The sequence below is a fragment of the Pyxicephalus adspersus genome, chromosome 4 (genome assembly GCF_032062135.1).
Source record: "Pyxicephalus adspersus chromosome 4, UCB_Pads_2.0, whole genome shotgun sequence".
NCBI classification, from domain to species: domain Eukaryota; kingdom Metazoa; phylum Chordata; class Amphibia; order Anura; family Pyxicephalidae; genus Pyxicephalus; species Pyxicephalus adspersus.
Genome location: NC_092861.1, coordinates 134504333 through 134520942, shown reverse-complemented (window position 1 = coordinate 134520942; position 16610 = coordinate 134504333). Strand labels below are relative to the sequence as shown.

Sequence of the window (16610 nt, the reverse complement as noted above, 5' to 3'; positions counted from 1 at the left end):
TCAAATAGGTCACATGTAATTATTATACAAGCTACTGCATTCCGCATGCATCACACAACGATTATGGTAGAACGCTTGTATCCTCGTTACCATATTTAACAAGCCCTAAGAAATTACTATGTGTCTATGGAAGTAATACATTGATTATTTTTTTCTTTTCTGTATGTTTAGTCTTAAAGCATACCTAGACTCAGAATTTTCATTTTTTTCATAAAAGGGTAGAAAGCTCTTTTATGTAAGGTAAAAATTTTTTTTTTTAGGTGCAACACCCTTTGTTTGTGCAGCACCGCCCCCTAATTCTCGGCCGCCTAGGTAGCGCAAAGAAGAGCAGCGCAAAGCCTCCCGGGATACCTACATCACGCATCCCGGGAGGCTCTTGGGCGCTCCTTCTGCACATGCCTGAGCATTTTTGCTCAAACAGAAAAATTTGCTAACCTTACGCAGTGAGATCGGCAAATTTTTTTTGATCCTACGTCACCCGATCTCGCACCTGGGTCGGGTGATGTAGGATGAAGAACCCTGACGAGAAGACGCAGATGGCGGCGCCTGGAGCGATGACACAGGACCCGATGCCAGAAACCCCCAGAGTGACTGCCCTGCGGGATTGAAGGTAAGTACTCAAAACTCAAGACAAAAGATTAGAATATCATCCTGACAATCACTCAGAACAAGATTAGAAACAGTAGCTTACATAATTGCTTGGTATAGTTCCTCTTTAATGTGGCAAACAAAAAGCATGCTGTTATAAGAAGAAAGCGGTGACAGACTATAGCTATAGGAGACCATGTGACTGCAATGGGGCATGGAGGTAGGGCACAAAAATGCAATCTGTTTGAAGAGTGATTCTTGCAGGCAATTATAGAATACATAAATATTAATATTTGGCTTGAGCCAGAGATTAGGGAGGCTGGAGTCTTTAATGGTTCCACTATGGAGCCACATTACACATAGCTATGGCTAAGCTCCACCGATATACAAGAGGTCCAGAACTTGGCTAATCTGACTGCTAGCATAGCCTGGACAATGAACTAGTTGCACAGAACTACGAATAGCAGGGTAAAATGGCATAGATGTATTTCCACTTTGTGTCATTGCTTACCAACTGTAATTGAAAGTGTCACTTTAAATTTAATTATTGTGTTTATATGATAGTAAATTTGTGACTTTATTTTTGTAATGGTTTTTGTGCCAAGGGGTAAGCAGGTGTACCTGGAGGCAGCTATGTCAACACAGGAGAGCTCAGTGGCTCAAAGGTTAGCACTCTGGCCTTTGCAGCGCCAGGCCCCAGTTTTGAATCTTGGCCAGGGCACTATCTGCATGAAGTTTGCAGGTTCTCGCCGTGTTGGCTTAGGTTTCCCCTAGCATTCCAAAAACATGTAGTTAGGTTAATTGGCTTCCCCAAAAAATTGACCTAAGACTGTATTAAAGATTAACATACTTAAGGGTTGGAAATTAAATTGTGAGTGTCCCACTGAGGGACAGCTAGTGACATGGCTATAGACTTTGTACTATATAAATACTTTTTATTAACAATAATAATAATAATATACCCATATATCATTTAAAACTATAGACATCCTTTCTCAACCAGGGTTCTGTGAAATGCTTTGGTTTCTCCAGAAGTTGTCAGGCTGAGCTGGGGTTGATTGACATCTGGGGTCAACACCACTTGGCAGAGCCAACTATATGAAACCAAAGACCTTTTTAGCTGTCTATAAAAGTAAAATTCCGACAACCAATATATTAGGGACATTCCTCCTACTGGCAACCAATGCAAATAGGAATTGTCCAATTAAATGATTATAGCAAATTTTCCGCAACACCTTAAAACTATTTTAAGGGTATCTCGGGGGTAAAAAGTGTGAGAAAGCCTGCTATAGAAAGAAAAAGGCTTTTAAAACATTGGCATATGCTTGATATAATTATTTACAGGATGCTTTTTTACCTTAACTACTACAATATATCCCTAAAAAAAATCATTTTTAATATAGCTTTACATTTGCGTTAAATTCCTCAGAAAATAAATGGGTGTTTCGTAGTTATTCTACTAAATGTTATTGGCTATAAAAGATGAAATGATACGATTCAACAGAATGTTTTAATAAACCACATTTAAGTAAATGTCATTGCCAATGTCATTTAAATAATTCTATCATGCGCTTGTTAATATTTTATTTTTAAGAAAGATACTTATTCTCTCGCGGAATGGGTATGGTTTATGGTTTATTAAGTCGTATAACAAGCGCAGTTTTATTTGTGGCAGTAAAAATGCTGCTTCTATAGCATATATAAAACATAATTGAAGATTGCTCCTTTTTTTTTTTTTTTTTTTTTTTTTTTACTCATACCTTTTTTTGTGGATTAGCAATTAGAAATGAGATTTAGGTAAAAGTACTCTCTTCATTAGTTATAATGAAAGAGAAATTGCTGTAGATCTGAAGAGAGCACTCTTTTGCAAAAGTCCCTCTTCAAATGAAATGTCTCATGAGAATGGTATTCATCAAGTGGTGAGTCGAGTAAAATAACATCAGACCCCTGATCTGTACAAGTTTAAATGGTCCATATTAAACTAAAAGCGCTTCAGACCTAATGCAGTGACATGGAGCACTTACCACTCATTGCGGGCTTTTCCTTTATAACGCCAGGTCTCTTGTCCATGTTTATTATAAGTAGTAATCATACTACTTATACTACACCTTAACCATTAATTCAAATACATGATTTCACTGCTTATTAAAAATTAATTCAATTGTCATTTTTGGTTTCTCCTTTCATTGTTTGAAGGCACTGACAAAATAAGCTGTTGGATAATTAGTGGAAGATTTTTTTAATAATACCAAACATGTCTAGGTGAAGATGACAGGTTGACCAATGAAATGTCAATGGGAAATCTTATTTCTTTTAGAGAACAATATTTTTGAACAAAGTAGAATATTATAGTCTCTAAAGCGACCTTTCCTGACCTTTGCGAATGGGAGAACCTATGGAATAATTATCAAATCTCAGAGAACCTCTGCTATAATTACTATATTCACAACTCCCAGTACATTAGCGTGATGGTCAGTGGAAAGAATGCCTCTTATAACTCCGACCAGAGGAAAGAAGTCCACCCATACAAATCATTGTAAATTGACCTGAAAGGTCTAAATTGCTCATGGCTCCTAGCAACCTCTGAAGGAACCCTTGTTGAGAAACACTGATCTAAGGGACGCAGGTAATTTTTTTCCATAAATGCTCAGGAATTGCATGGTCTAGGTAGCAGGCACAGATATAAGCACCGGAATTGAAACACATTAGAGGATCAAGGTGGGGATTTGTCTGCTAATCAAATTCAGGAGACATTGGATAGCAATATATATATATATATATATATATATATATATATGGAGATATATAGAGGGAGAGAAAGTTATGTTCACTCAAAACATTAATTAGTTCTCCCACAATAAAATAGTGAAAACATCTAAAAGATAAGTAAACAAAACTCCAAGCTGAAGATATTTGCCTCGGAAACTTCTTAACAGTCTTTCTTCAATGCAATAATTTGGCTTATGTGATTGATAAACTGCTTTGCTATAAACCTATTAAGCTTATTCACCAGGGTTTCTTTTAAAACATAAATAAATCAATGCATTCAGCATGCAAGTTTTAGCTCAATTTGAAGCATTAACTGTGCATGTCCACAATGAAGTCTCAGATCTGCTTTGCCTTTGAATAAAATATGCTGCTTACTTACAGACCTCTCAAGGAATAACACATCAGAAAAAAGAGGAAAGGATGCTATTACTAATTCAATAGACAAAGTTTCTTTGCAACACATTAAGTATGCACAATCAGACACTTCTAACAAGGCATAGTGTCAATGGACCAGTATCTTCATGTGCACTGCTCCAGTATAAAACTGATACTTTCATCTGGTATCTATGATCTGCATAAACCTATTTAAAAAGACAATACTAAAAGAAATTATAATACTGCCTATATGATTTCAGTTCATTTAAAGCAGATGATGGAAAGTTGAACCAATTGGTTGTTCTGCTTTACTGCTTTTATATATTGCAGTTGTGTGTCGATCAGGTAATTTAGTATGCCAGATGGAGGAATTAGATCAGCTGGAATCCAATCCAGTTCCTGACACTCACATCTATATGTATACAGATCTCCACCAGTATCGGAGCAGTCAATAAAGCATGGTTGAAGTGGAATACAAAAGGATATTGCCTAAAGTGTAATGTGGTTAATTACATGTGACTACGTCTATGCTGGGTCATCTACTTTATAGAAAATGGCAAATGGAATTGATTTTGTAAGAGAATAGAAATTACCACCTTGCAATGTGAATGTTTATGGTGAATATAATGAATGTTAATTGTGAATCCAAATGTGCAAAGGAAATTAAAAAAACAGATTAATTTTCCTTAGCAAGCTAGGTGAGCATTTATTTTGCAAAGTGAAGATTCTCTTTTCTCTTAGTATATTGACTGCAACAGGGCCGATTATTTTTTGGATCTTTTCCTGCTGTTTAATAAAACTCTTCTTTGATTTATCTATAAATGTGGATGCTTCAGTGGAAATTCCTGTCCATTTAGGGCTTTGATCTGGCCCATTAATCCTGCACAGAGCTGCTTGGAATCTACTCTGGCACTGCCGCCATAAAAGATGTAAATTCTTCTTGGAAATATATAAGTGTTTTCCATGCCCCAGTATCCAGACTTCTTATCTGCAACAACTAAAGTAAATTATAAAAGCTAAGCAGCTAGCACTTATTGCAGATCTGGGGTCCCAGGAAACAATCTGAATGAAGTTTGTATGTTCTTGCCATGTTTATGTGGCTTTCCTTCCACTTCCTAAAATCATACTGGTAGGTTAAATGGCTTCCCTGGCACAACTGGCCTTAGATTATGTTAAGGACAAATGGACTGTGAGCTCCTCTGAGGGACAGTTTAAGTTATCTATAGACATGCTCTTGCATTCTACTGTAGGCATACCTACGGTCCCAAAAAATCCTATTCAACTGAATAGGAGCTGTTAAGAACAATTGTGTGCACATGTTTGCCTGGCTGTGATTGCACAGGGTTGTTCAGTTCCTGAAAGCGATAAGTCACTTTGGGCCATGCAGTTGTTTTTCCTCTTCTAAAAGAAGAATCACACTCATCTGAATGACAGAGCAGTTATTCATGTCATTCTATTCTGCAGCTGACACAAACAATAACATAGAAAATGAATAGGGGTACCTGGGAGCAGCATTTTTGGCACTTTTTGCCCAGTCTGATGAGGGCCTTAGAGATATGGCTTCACCAAGTTTTCCATAACATGATGACATTTTATAAATACAAAACAATTATATTTAGCCTCTACCATTACATGATAATCAAAGTTGGCCATCTGTGGTATGCTGTTATCCCTTTGTGTTTAGCCACATAATACATGAATAAACAACATGCACAAAGATATGTATGACTAAAGTAATGGTTGGACATTAATGAAGAAAATATTTTGGGCCAAAAATCAACATCAGCCAATTATTACAAATAAACTATGAGAATTCAAAAGACTTTTTAAAGTGTTAATAGTGGTTATAATAAAACATTGTTGTAGACTGTGCTGGGTATTACCAACTCATTGTAGGTAAAGATCCTCATAGAGCACCAATGGTTTTGACAATATTCTTCTGCCAACCAAAAGTTGGATGCTGTTTTTAATAACCACAAAACTTCTTTGACAATTCATCTTTTGTTATATGCAAGTTAAGGTATCCTATTTGCTTCAAAAGCTGTAGTAGACATTCTCTAAGCAGAATGATGCAGTCAAACACAGATTTTCATCCACAGGGGATGTGTGCTTTACTCTATTCTGTAGCTGTATGGGTTGGAACTGTAGTAAATGATCAAGGTTACATTTTCTTAATAAAACTTTATACCCAGAATTATGTAGTATTATTATCTAATGGTTAGGAAGAAGAAATTGAATGTTAGAAAAACATTTGCTTGCAATGAAAAGATGAACGTTACTAGATTATTGAGCATTGTATTATGTGTATGTTGTTATGTATAAGGGATTGTGCAATAAGAAGACGACTACATATCCAAGGATATATACAAAGAAAAGATCATCAAGTCTAGAAACAACGTGCAAAGCAAAAGATGAGAACAAAATAAAGCATGAAATTATAATGGCAGCTACAGTATATTTATACGCATACAATACAGATCACGTTGTGTAACATACACCCACACTTAGCACAAGCCATGAACACTCCACTTGTGTACAAACAAATCTCTCTATAAACAAATCTTTCTCCCTTGGTGGTTACTGCCACTGAGACAGAAATTAAATGGAAATATTCCAAATGGGTAGAAAAGCTGCAATAAAAATTCACAAAGACTTTTTACCTACTCTATCATCCAAAAAATGGTTTAGTTCAACTTCCTCTAGTTATTCCTGTAGTTGTAGAATAGAAGTCTGTAAAGGTTCAAATTTTCCAGGGTCATGTTCAAGCTTGTAGTAGATAGAATTATTTACCTAGACATTTTCTATAATGTTGAAGGTATCTCATAGCTTATCCATACAATAGGTAGTGTTGCTGTGGACACAAATGTAACTATATATGTCACATCACATCATTGTGTTTTTTCTGCTGAACAGTATATCAAAAATCTAAAAACTTAGACCCATGTTATGCATGTTTTCTTGAAGTCATTTACTTTCATTGCTTTCCAAATAGCCTCTAATTTTTCCTTCAACTGCATGTCAAAGACCAACATATGCTATCCCTGAAACTTGTGTCCAACGTCTACATATTACACAGCAAATGTGATCTTTAAAACTGTCTTCTTCTAAATGTGTATAGATTATTTAGCCAAGAGACATAGGCAATATATTTTTCTGCTCTTCTAACTCTCATTTCAGGCTTAGAAAATTCCTTTTAGATAGCTGCAATAAAATGTCAGTAGCTGATTCTATAAGATTTCAATGCTTGACTGCCTAAAGGCAGACAGTGTACAGCACTATTTATCATTCAGTATCAACAACGGTATTGTGTGCTTGCCGTCTCCTGATTCTGGCTGCCCGGTATGTGGTCTCCCTGCCATTCTCTCACAAACAGCAATAGGCTAATAGAATTGAGAAAAAAAAATTTGACTTCTTTAGCAGTAACCAGTGAATGTCTCCTCCCCAGGGAACCATTATCTTTGCAGTGGGTTTATTTACTGCGAGGGACTGGTAAACCACTGCATATGGCATCAGGGTACAAGGGCAGCATCAAAACTATAAATGTGTTTTCTTCTTCCTTATAGACACCTGTGGGTAAAACCAGCTAAGAATTCACGAGGGAAGGCAAAGCAAACTTTACAGAAGGAATCAGGAAAGAAATATTTTTAAGATCTATTTCCTCGAAACAAAAACCATGCAAAGGTGATGCATAGTCAGGAGCAGGTACTGCTCCAGCTTTGACCCCACCACCATGCCAAAGGACAGGCCTAACCTTCTCCAGTCCTGTATGCCTAAATATTTCACAAATTTTACCTTGCATCCTCAAATTGCCACCTGGCAATTCTTTCAACCATTTATGTTGTTTAAAAAACTGCTTTTCTGTGCAGTTGGTAATACAACACAAGTTTAATGCAGAAACTACACCCAGGACAATACTATATAATTAATATTTAAACAGACAAAATGTCATCTTATGACAATATCTTCATCTTTGATTTTAAGTTCACATTAACTTGTGTCTAGTTGGTCTTTTTTTAGGCAATTTGCCATGTTGGAATGTATTCCAAGTGAAAATAATAGATCTATGGAAGACAGACATCTGTTTATTGCTAAATTGCTATATACTTGTCATTGTTGACAGCGGCAGATGATCTGATAATAGCTTTGGGTTCAAATATGCATAGGATTATGCACTGGAAAGTGAATTCTACAATGCATTAGGCAGTATATGAAGCACACTTCAATCATGCTATAGATTCAGAGGAGAATGTCAAACCACAAATAGTCTGTTTTATTTTCTATGAAATGGAAAAAAAATATTTCACTTGTAGAATGTTTCTATACTTTGCAAAATGTGGGAAATGATTGCCGCAGATATTACCCATTATTTTGCCTATTATCTGTTATTTATGCTTTTAGCATCACATGACCTGCCTATGTGATTGTAGCAGATTTCATTTATAAAGTGTCATGGTATATCAGCCTTAATGCATCTGACTTTACCTCACATATTGATAAAATGCATAACTGCTTAAAATAGTGCACTTAACTAGTCTTAAAGAAATGGAGCATAACATGGCAAAGAGAGTGGAAGTGGGGGAAAGGTAAGAGGAAAGCATAGTCATCCTCAAGTCAGTTCCCCTATCCTTTGAATTAAAATTTCAAGTCAAGTCATGCTGTGAGTCCTAAAAAACTCTAAAACCTAATAAGTGTTGCCTAGCAAGCACCTCACGTTTTTGCCACACCCCAAAATATATCTACGAATGATCAATTTGTCGATAACGCCCATAATAGGGACATTTTAGGCATTCAAACTTTTTAAACAGATATCTAAATAAATATAAAATGAGCAAATTTTATTGAACATATAAAAAACATTAAAAACATTGAAATTATTTTTTCAACATGAGATTAACACCGAAAGGCAAGGTAAGTCTCAATACAATGTTCAACGCATTTCAGGGATGGAATCAGAAAGCATTTAGACCAGTGGTCCCCAACCTTTTGCGCATTGTGGACCACTAAATGTGCAGTCCTCGTGCATGCACGGGGAGCCGTGTCACTGTGAAACTCCCCCCCAGAGTGATGTCATGATGGCAGAAGCCACCCAAGTCTAAGCCCATGATGGGAGAGTGAGCAGCTTGTGTCCAGAGACACAACAAGCCCACTGCCCTGAACCTGCGATGTCTCTGGGAAATGTGGTTTGCGGCTCTGGCTGATGCGCCCCCCCCAAGGTGACCCCTCTGGTGGGTGCACCGCCCATAGCCGCGGCCCACCTGTCAGATGGGGGTTGGGGACCTCTGATTAGAACCACTTATTAGCCTGACCTGGGCCTAATCCAATTTTTCCTTCCAAGAGAGTGTTTGGACTTTTTAGCTTGTTATTAGCTGAAAAGTCTACCCCAACAGCTCAACAACCCTTGAACTAGAATTGCTCAAACAATAAAATGTCTCGAGGTTATTTGGTTCTCCTATGATAGTCTATTCTCCAGTCTTGGAGAGCTTCAATAAATCAGGTCCAATTCTTTTACTATACCATATTGCACGGTTCAACACTTTAAATTCACATGGGAATCGCTATTGTCATCTATCTCAAGGCATGCCACTGCTGACCACTTTTTACTTCTCAAAACACAAACCGAGGTCAAATATTCATCACTTATGTGTCACTAATTTTACAAGTACAAATAGGTACAAGGAACAATCTTCAAACCTGCCGTAAATTCATAAAAAGAAAAACAAAAATGTCAGTACCGCTTTTTAAAATTTCCTTTGTTTGTTCATCTGTTGTACATAGCATTTCAAAGCTGCTCAGCAAAAGTTTTTCTAATGAAGACAAGTGACAAACACAATTGTTAGAGGTCTCTATCGTGCGTAGTTTTTCCCCACAGGATATTTTGTATGCAGCAAGCTGTTTCCATATGCGTGATGCTAAAACAGCATGGGGGCAGTTTATGCTCTTCAAAGGATGTCAACAATAAAGTGTAAGTCGTTAAGTTAATAATAAGTAATATCCAGAATCAATAGATGACTTGAGGTTCTGAATCTGTAATTCCTGACAGCATAATTTCATACTGGAATGGCAGACGTAAATTGTTTCTCTCCTTCATCCCCTCCTTCCAGTTTTTCTCCTCATTCATCTTATTTATTTTTGTTCCCTCATTCCTTTCTTCCTCCCTTTTATCCCTCCCTCCTCATTTCCTCCATCCCTTACTTTTTTCTTTCTTTACTTTTCAACAGGAGTAATTTTAGCTAAATGGCTATTTACCAACATTCCTCAAAAAAGGCCCAAAGAGATAACTCATGTGTCTGATAGTGTTCCTATTGAACAAATAAAAAAAAAATAAGCAATAAGAGAGAATTGGAAAGGTAATAGATTTTTTTCAACCATGGGCCCTGATTTAATAAAGCTCTCCAATGCTGGAAAGGATACATTTTCATGTAAGCTAGGTGATCCAGCAAACCGGGAATGTATTGCTTTAAAGTAATTCGCTATTTGCTAGCAAATGTTTAAATCCTTGATCAAATCCATTCCAGGTTTGGTTGATCACCCAGCTTCACTGATGAAAGTGTATCCTCTACAGCCTTGGGGAGCTTTATTAAATCAGGGCCCATGGTCTTACAATGACCAAGAAGATATATTCTGCATGCATGCTGTCTATATATTGCATACAGTCTGTAATCACTTAAATGTAAAATTTACTATTATTGATATACAAAACCAAAACTGTTTTCTTGCTGTTTCAAACATATGTATATGCTTACTGTATGTTGACTGATAAAAAAACAGCTTGAAATAATAACTCTGTATACCTACCTACTATAATTGTGCTTTACACAAAGACAGCTTTGCTTTTTACATTGTACTCAATTTTTTTCTTAACATAGCAACATCAATGCATAAAGAAATGGTAATTTATTTAAGAAAAAAAGGAAATTGCAGCACCACCAACAATTCACATTTCTGGCCTGTATAAATTGAATATAGAGAGGCGAGAGTTCACAAGGTAAAACTCCAGGTGGTAGGCAATTTCAGTAATTCCACAATTTAAAAGCTTGGTTCTCGTGCTTTTAACGTATAGCTTTTTATTAGGGCTACATTGCTGTAATCTTCGGTTGTGAATAAGTTATACATATTTTTCCTAGTTCAAAAATGTTATTTTTAACTTAAAATAGAAAAACCTCATAGTAGTTTTTTTCTATTAGGTTACCAATGGAAAGTACTTTAATAAAACTTATGTTGGATATGTCATATAAAGCTGTCATGTGTCGAGGCTGGGAGTTGTGGTTTATTCTTTTTTTTTTATTATTTTATTTCTTTTATTGTATTTTATTTCTTTTATTTTTTTTTTGTCTGTTAAGCACAGACTTTTTTTCAATATCTAATTTACATGGAACTGTATCCATTTTTTTTAGAAAAAGAGTTAGCATCCCAGTTGGGATTATTCTGCCTCACTTCCTGTGCTTTCATCCATACCATAGGTAACCCTTTTTTTTTCTAATAAAAGTTACAAATATTACATGTGGATGCCTTTGCAGCCCTTTAACAACTGGTAGCCAGTTTTGCTTGTAGTGTCTGTTGGTGACTGTGGTTGACCACTTCCCTCTCAATTGGCAATAGCGTTTGTACAGGGGCCTTGCAGTCACCCAAACCAAAATAAGAAGCTAAAGTCATCTGCAGAGAGTGCTAATTTGTACAACATGAGGGACATAACGATAATGTAAAAATTAGACTTATGTCCATGTTCCCACCCACTGAATAAAGGTTTATATTCTCTATGAGAACAGTAAAGAAGGGACAGGCTTTAATAGGCCTTTAAAAAATTCAGAATTTTATATAAATAGGTAAAAACCATGACCCTAACCCTAACATTGACCTTCTATGCTAGTGGTGGTGGTACAAATAAATATCCAAGTAATGAGGAACAGGTCAATATAATATCTCTTGTAGACATTGTTCTGTAGAGTATTTCAGAGTCCCGACGCTTTTCACCTCAAGAGGGGATTGAGTCTCCTTAGAAAAATTATAATATTGGATCAAAACCTAAATATTTGGTAAATAAACAATACAAATCTATTTCCAAAAAGAAGCTTACTTCATAAGATTGCTGACATCCTTGACCAAATGGGAATATAGTGAACATCAGTGAATATTCAATTTTGTGAAGAAAGGTAAAATCAAAACTTGAAATAAAAGTCTGGACGTTCTAGTTAACGTTGTTGGAATAGCTTAGTGATAGGGTTTAGTTGTAGTCCCACTAAAAACATGTATTTATATCTAGATCCTAGTTATCAGATGTTGTTGATGATAACAATTTTGGTGTACCCAGACAGAGGTAGTTCCATATGTAAGCCATGGGTGGTATATAGTAGTTTAAAACTTGGTGTATTCTGACATCTGAATTAGATAACCAGTACTGTCTGTGGCTAAGTATGTCTATGTAGAAACGTATGTATGTCTATGTAGAAACGTATGTAAAGTTGGTACTGACAGCCAACGAGGTTCTTGACTTAAAGGTGGAAGCTTAAAACATTGGGTGGAAAGTGGGAGTGCATATAGAAAATAAGTCTAATATGATGTGCAAAGCAAAGAACCAAAGTCTTTGTATGGTTTTGCTCTTGTGTTTTACATAGAAGACCAATATGAGATTAAAAAAAGCCAGGCATTCGAGGCTTTTCTTCTCATTTCTTATAAAATTTGTACAGTTACTAAACAACATAAATATGCTATAAATATGTATATAAAAATAACATTCTTCTCTACAGCTGACTCTTTACTCTACATGAATGATTTATAAATGGAAGAGGGCACATAGCCGCAGAAAAGGTTACAGAGATTTGTGATTTAAATAAAACTGATTTCATTAAATATTACAACATGATTTGGTCGGTGGTGCACATATGTAGATAAAATGAACACTTGTTTTCTGTAGTGGTTGGCTATCATAAACTTAAGCAGGCTGAGAAGGTCATTGACCCAGACAAGACGAAAATGAACTGGAAAAGTGGCTATCTCTGACTGATCCCGGAGAATGCAATTTGGTGGTTTGAGATGAAAATATGATGATCTGACAGGTCCGTCATTTTAGTACTCCGCTTCTTTGAGTTTGAGTGTTTTCACCTTGTATGAATATTTATCTTGAAAAGTGAAAAATAAGGGACTGGACAAGCTACATTACCACTGAATTTGCAGTAATGGAAATACCTAATCAGTAAAAATCACAAATATGTTGATCATGTACACCAAAAGAATATACATGTTAATATTTATTGTATATATATTCTATTGAATATTGTATTTACTAGTAACAAAAATCTTGCAAAGTAATATCTTATAATCCAATTGATATCATTAAATACACATCAAATGTTATGTATAATATAAATGCAATATACATCAATTTATTATTATTAAATAATGCAGCCTTTGTATTTGTTCCTGCTGCAGGAACACCACTTGTCACTTTAATGCTCTAATATAAACAGAGGCAATGTGACCAATTTATCCTAGGAAGCTTGATGATGTTGTCTTGAAAAATAGATTAAATATATATATTGTACAGTGTTAATTCTCAGGCACCTGGAATATCTGTACCTAAGCACTTTGATTGTTGGCAACATATTGGACTGCTAGATTGATAACTAGTTTCTATCTATAGTAATAGAGATTGACAGAGACCTATTAGGAATGTTCTAAATCAGATGCATCTATATAATCAGGTTGGAGGAGACCAGGCTCCTCCACCTCAGGAAGCCTCTAAAAACGTCTATCGAGCATACATTAACACCATTTCCACTTTTGCCCAGGTTATTTTAGGCACAGTGATTGTATAGATAAAAGGGAACATAGGAGTGGTCTTGCAAATGACGACTAGTACATTTCAGCATTTCAAAGGCTTGAAGTCAAAGATTTTCCACCTATATAGAGTGCATAGTCCTTCAAATGTTGCTCATAGGTGATTGTCAACCCAATGGTGTGAATGGTGATGGTCAAAGATCTTGCTTTTATTTTGCTCTTTTATGGCTACCCTTAATGTTGGGCTATTTACTAAATATGCAATTCTATACATTGCAATAATATAATTTCAAACATGCAAAGAAAAAACAATATTAAATGATGATCTTACTGCAAGTACGTCTCCGTTAATACCAGCTAAACAAATGGAATTAGTGATTTTATATAAAAAAGGAGGAGAGGCAAATCTTTCTTTGCTGCAGGCTAGCCCTGTTGGCACAAAATAGCTCTTCTGGACATGGTGAGGAAAACAGCAGTGCACAGTCAGACAGTCTGGCATATTATACAAAGCTTTTGTGCCTGAATGGAAATTAGTCTAGCCTGTAGATTAAGTATTGACTGCTGGGCAAAGCATCATCATTGTAGTACAGACCACTGACTTTGGCAATAAAAAAAGGTGCAGTGAAATAGAAGCTCTTCTATCTTCTCAATGTTCCCTTCACAGCACAGGGAGAATTCAAAGTCCCTAAACAACCTTCTGCTTAATTGAATCAATACATATAGGAGCATTTTATTATTGCCCAAACATCCATCTCACACAGATAAGCGCATATTATGGTGTATAAATAGTAACATTTTAGAACTTGGCTAAAATAATTGTCTCTGCCTCTTACTATATAAACCAACCATATGTCATCCATTAAAGCAGCAATTATGTTTTTTGTTTTGTCTTCACTTTGAGAAATACAAGTAGTGCTTGGTATAGTAAAGCAACACAAGTACCAGGGATTAAGTGGAAAGAAAATGAATGAGATTTTATGTTTCTCTGGTTGAAATTAAAATGTGGTTTTTACTGTACCAGAGCTGTCTGAATATAAGGTGTCAGGTCAGGATATCATATTTTTCCAGGGGGTGATGCATTATTATTTTGCCTTATCCTTAAGCCCCATATAGATAAATGTCAGATGATTGTTGCCGGAAATGATCTTTTTTGATGAACGAATAAGCACAGTACACATAGTGCCATTTTGTTTTAGGAAGAAGGGAGGGGGAAGATGAGCAAGTGGCACCCCTTTGTGTTCTTCTTTATCGGAGGAGAATCCGATTCCCAATCGGTCATTCATCAATCATGCCATTTCATGTAAAAACATTTTGAACAGTATCAAATGGTAATTATCAAAATCCAATCAGTATTCAACTATTGCAACATTTACTGTCTTCTGACAAACTAATTTAAATTATATATATATATATATATATATATATATAGTATGTCAGGGGTAAGAAGCTGCAGTGAACTAAAATGAACTGAAACAGACTTTAAAATGCAATATGCCATTGAGAGCACTTTAAAGATAAAGTTTCTAAAGACTTTCTGGAACTTCCAGGAAGAAAGCTGTGCATTAAGGCTGATATTTATGATCCTGACTGCATATTGGTACCATTGCTTCACTGTCTGCATGATATTAAAAGGTAAGAACCAATCCTCATTACCTTCAATAAATTATCTGCAAACGGATATAGAGTGCTGTCGCCAAGTAGCTTTTAACACAAGTTCCCAGCAGTTCTTCTGTAACCTGGCGAGACCTTCCTTCTAGTCCAATAGTGATGTTCCTGATTGGCTAATTAATTATATGCATATGCTAATCCTTCACTGCAAAGTGTGACAGTTTCAAGATGCACATGTTCCTGGTCTCAAGATGCTCTCAAAAAATGTACGCCTAGCTCAGGATAGGCAGCAGATATTTCCTACTTGTAGAACAAGATAATTGCTGAGTCTCCTCACTGACCCTTTTTACATCAGTGATTCTGCAAATGGTACTATGATTAGTGATGAACTTCAAATTCTGTCCAGGCAAAATTCAACCCAAATTTGATTTGTTTGGTAATTTTTGCTACTGCAAGCTGGTTGGCAGTGGAAATGTTAGAAATTCACTATACATGGACGGGATGTCAGCTTATGTATTACCAAGAGACTAATTGATCTATAAAATGTCATATCAAGTGACTTCATAATAGCTTACCTTTATTTTTAGATCCAAATGCAAAGATTTGTCCACTCAAATAATTAACTAGGTGCATCAGAAACATTCTTTGACACATCTGGGACATAAATAAGCCTGATAGCCACCCCATACAAACATCCCATACATTTATAATATAATAAAATCTATAAAAAAAAGTCACTGTGGATACAACAGGACATATTCATGTCATTCAGAGTTCTTGTCAAATGCTATGTTCCTATGAAAACGATAAAGAACACCTGAAAGTCCTTCATATACTAAGCACAGCAGTGTTCCAACAACCCGCAGAGCCATACAAGAGTCTAGTTTTTCTTCTTGTCTATATTTATCTTTCTATTCAAATGGGTGATAGTACCTTTTTGGCAGATGTGGTGACGGATTTAACCTTTTTGAATTTTCCATGAAATAAATGTACAATCCACTTACGTAGATATTTTTTCCTACCAGTCAAAGACATCTTTAATGGTATGAGGTCAATGTAAATTGAAGTTTCCCTTTAAAACTGATTTTGCAAATAATGTCTTAGTTATAATATTGCATTATTATTGTATTGTATATATTATTGTATTTACAGCTTACAAATGTCTTTCTAATCCTCAGGTTGCCATTTTCAGGTATTATTCTAAGTATTGAACATTTTAACTGAACATTAGGAATTGAAAGGCGTCTGTAGGTACATCTTTGCTTTCTGACAGTATGAGGTTTGAGCCCCTCTGCCACTCATCAGTGGTCTATTTATAAAGCAATGAATCTAACATTCTCCAAACAGTCTCTGCCAGTCCATGTGTTTTAATGATTGATCCCCCCTTCAAAAGAATTTCACATGAATATCAGATTCACTGCTTTCTAAAGTTCTCCATATGACACCATTTCCATTAAACCAGAAAATAGAGCTTTAGTCCACCAACAATCTTAGTA

The 16610-nt window shown here is 35.8% G+C and overlaps 1 protein-coding gene across 22 annotated transcripts in view; it reads right to left on the bottom strand.

Moving 5' to 3' along the window:
* Positions 1–16610, bottom strand: part of NRXN1 (neurexin 1) — an 892798-nt gene that overhangs the window by 313201 nt on the left and 562987 nt on the right. The window lies entirely within an intron of this gene.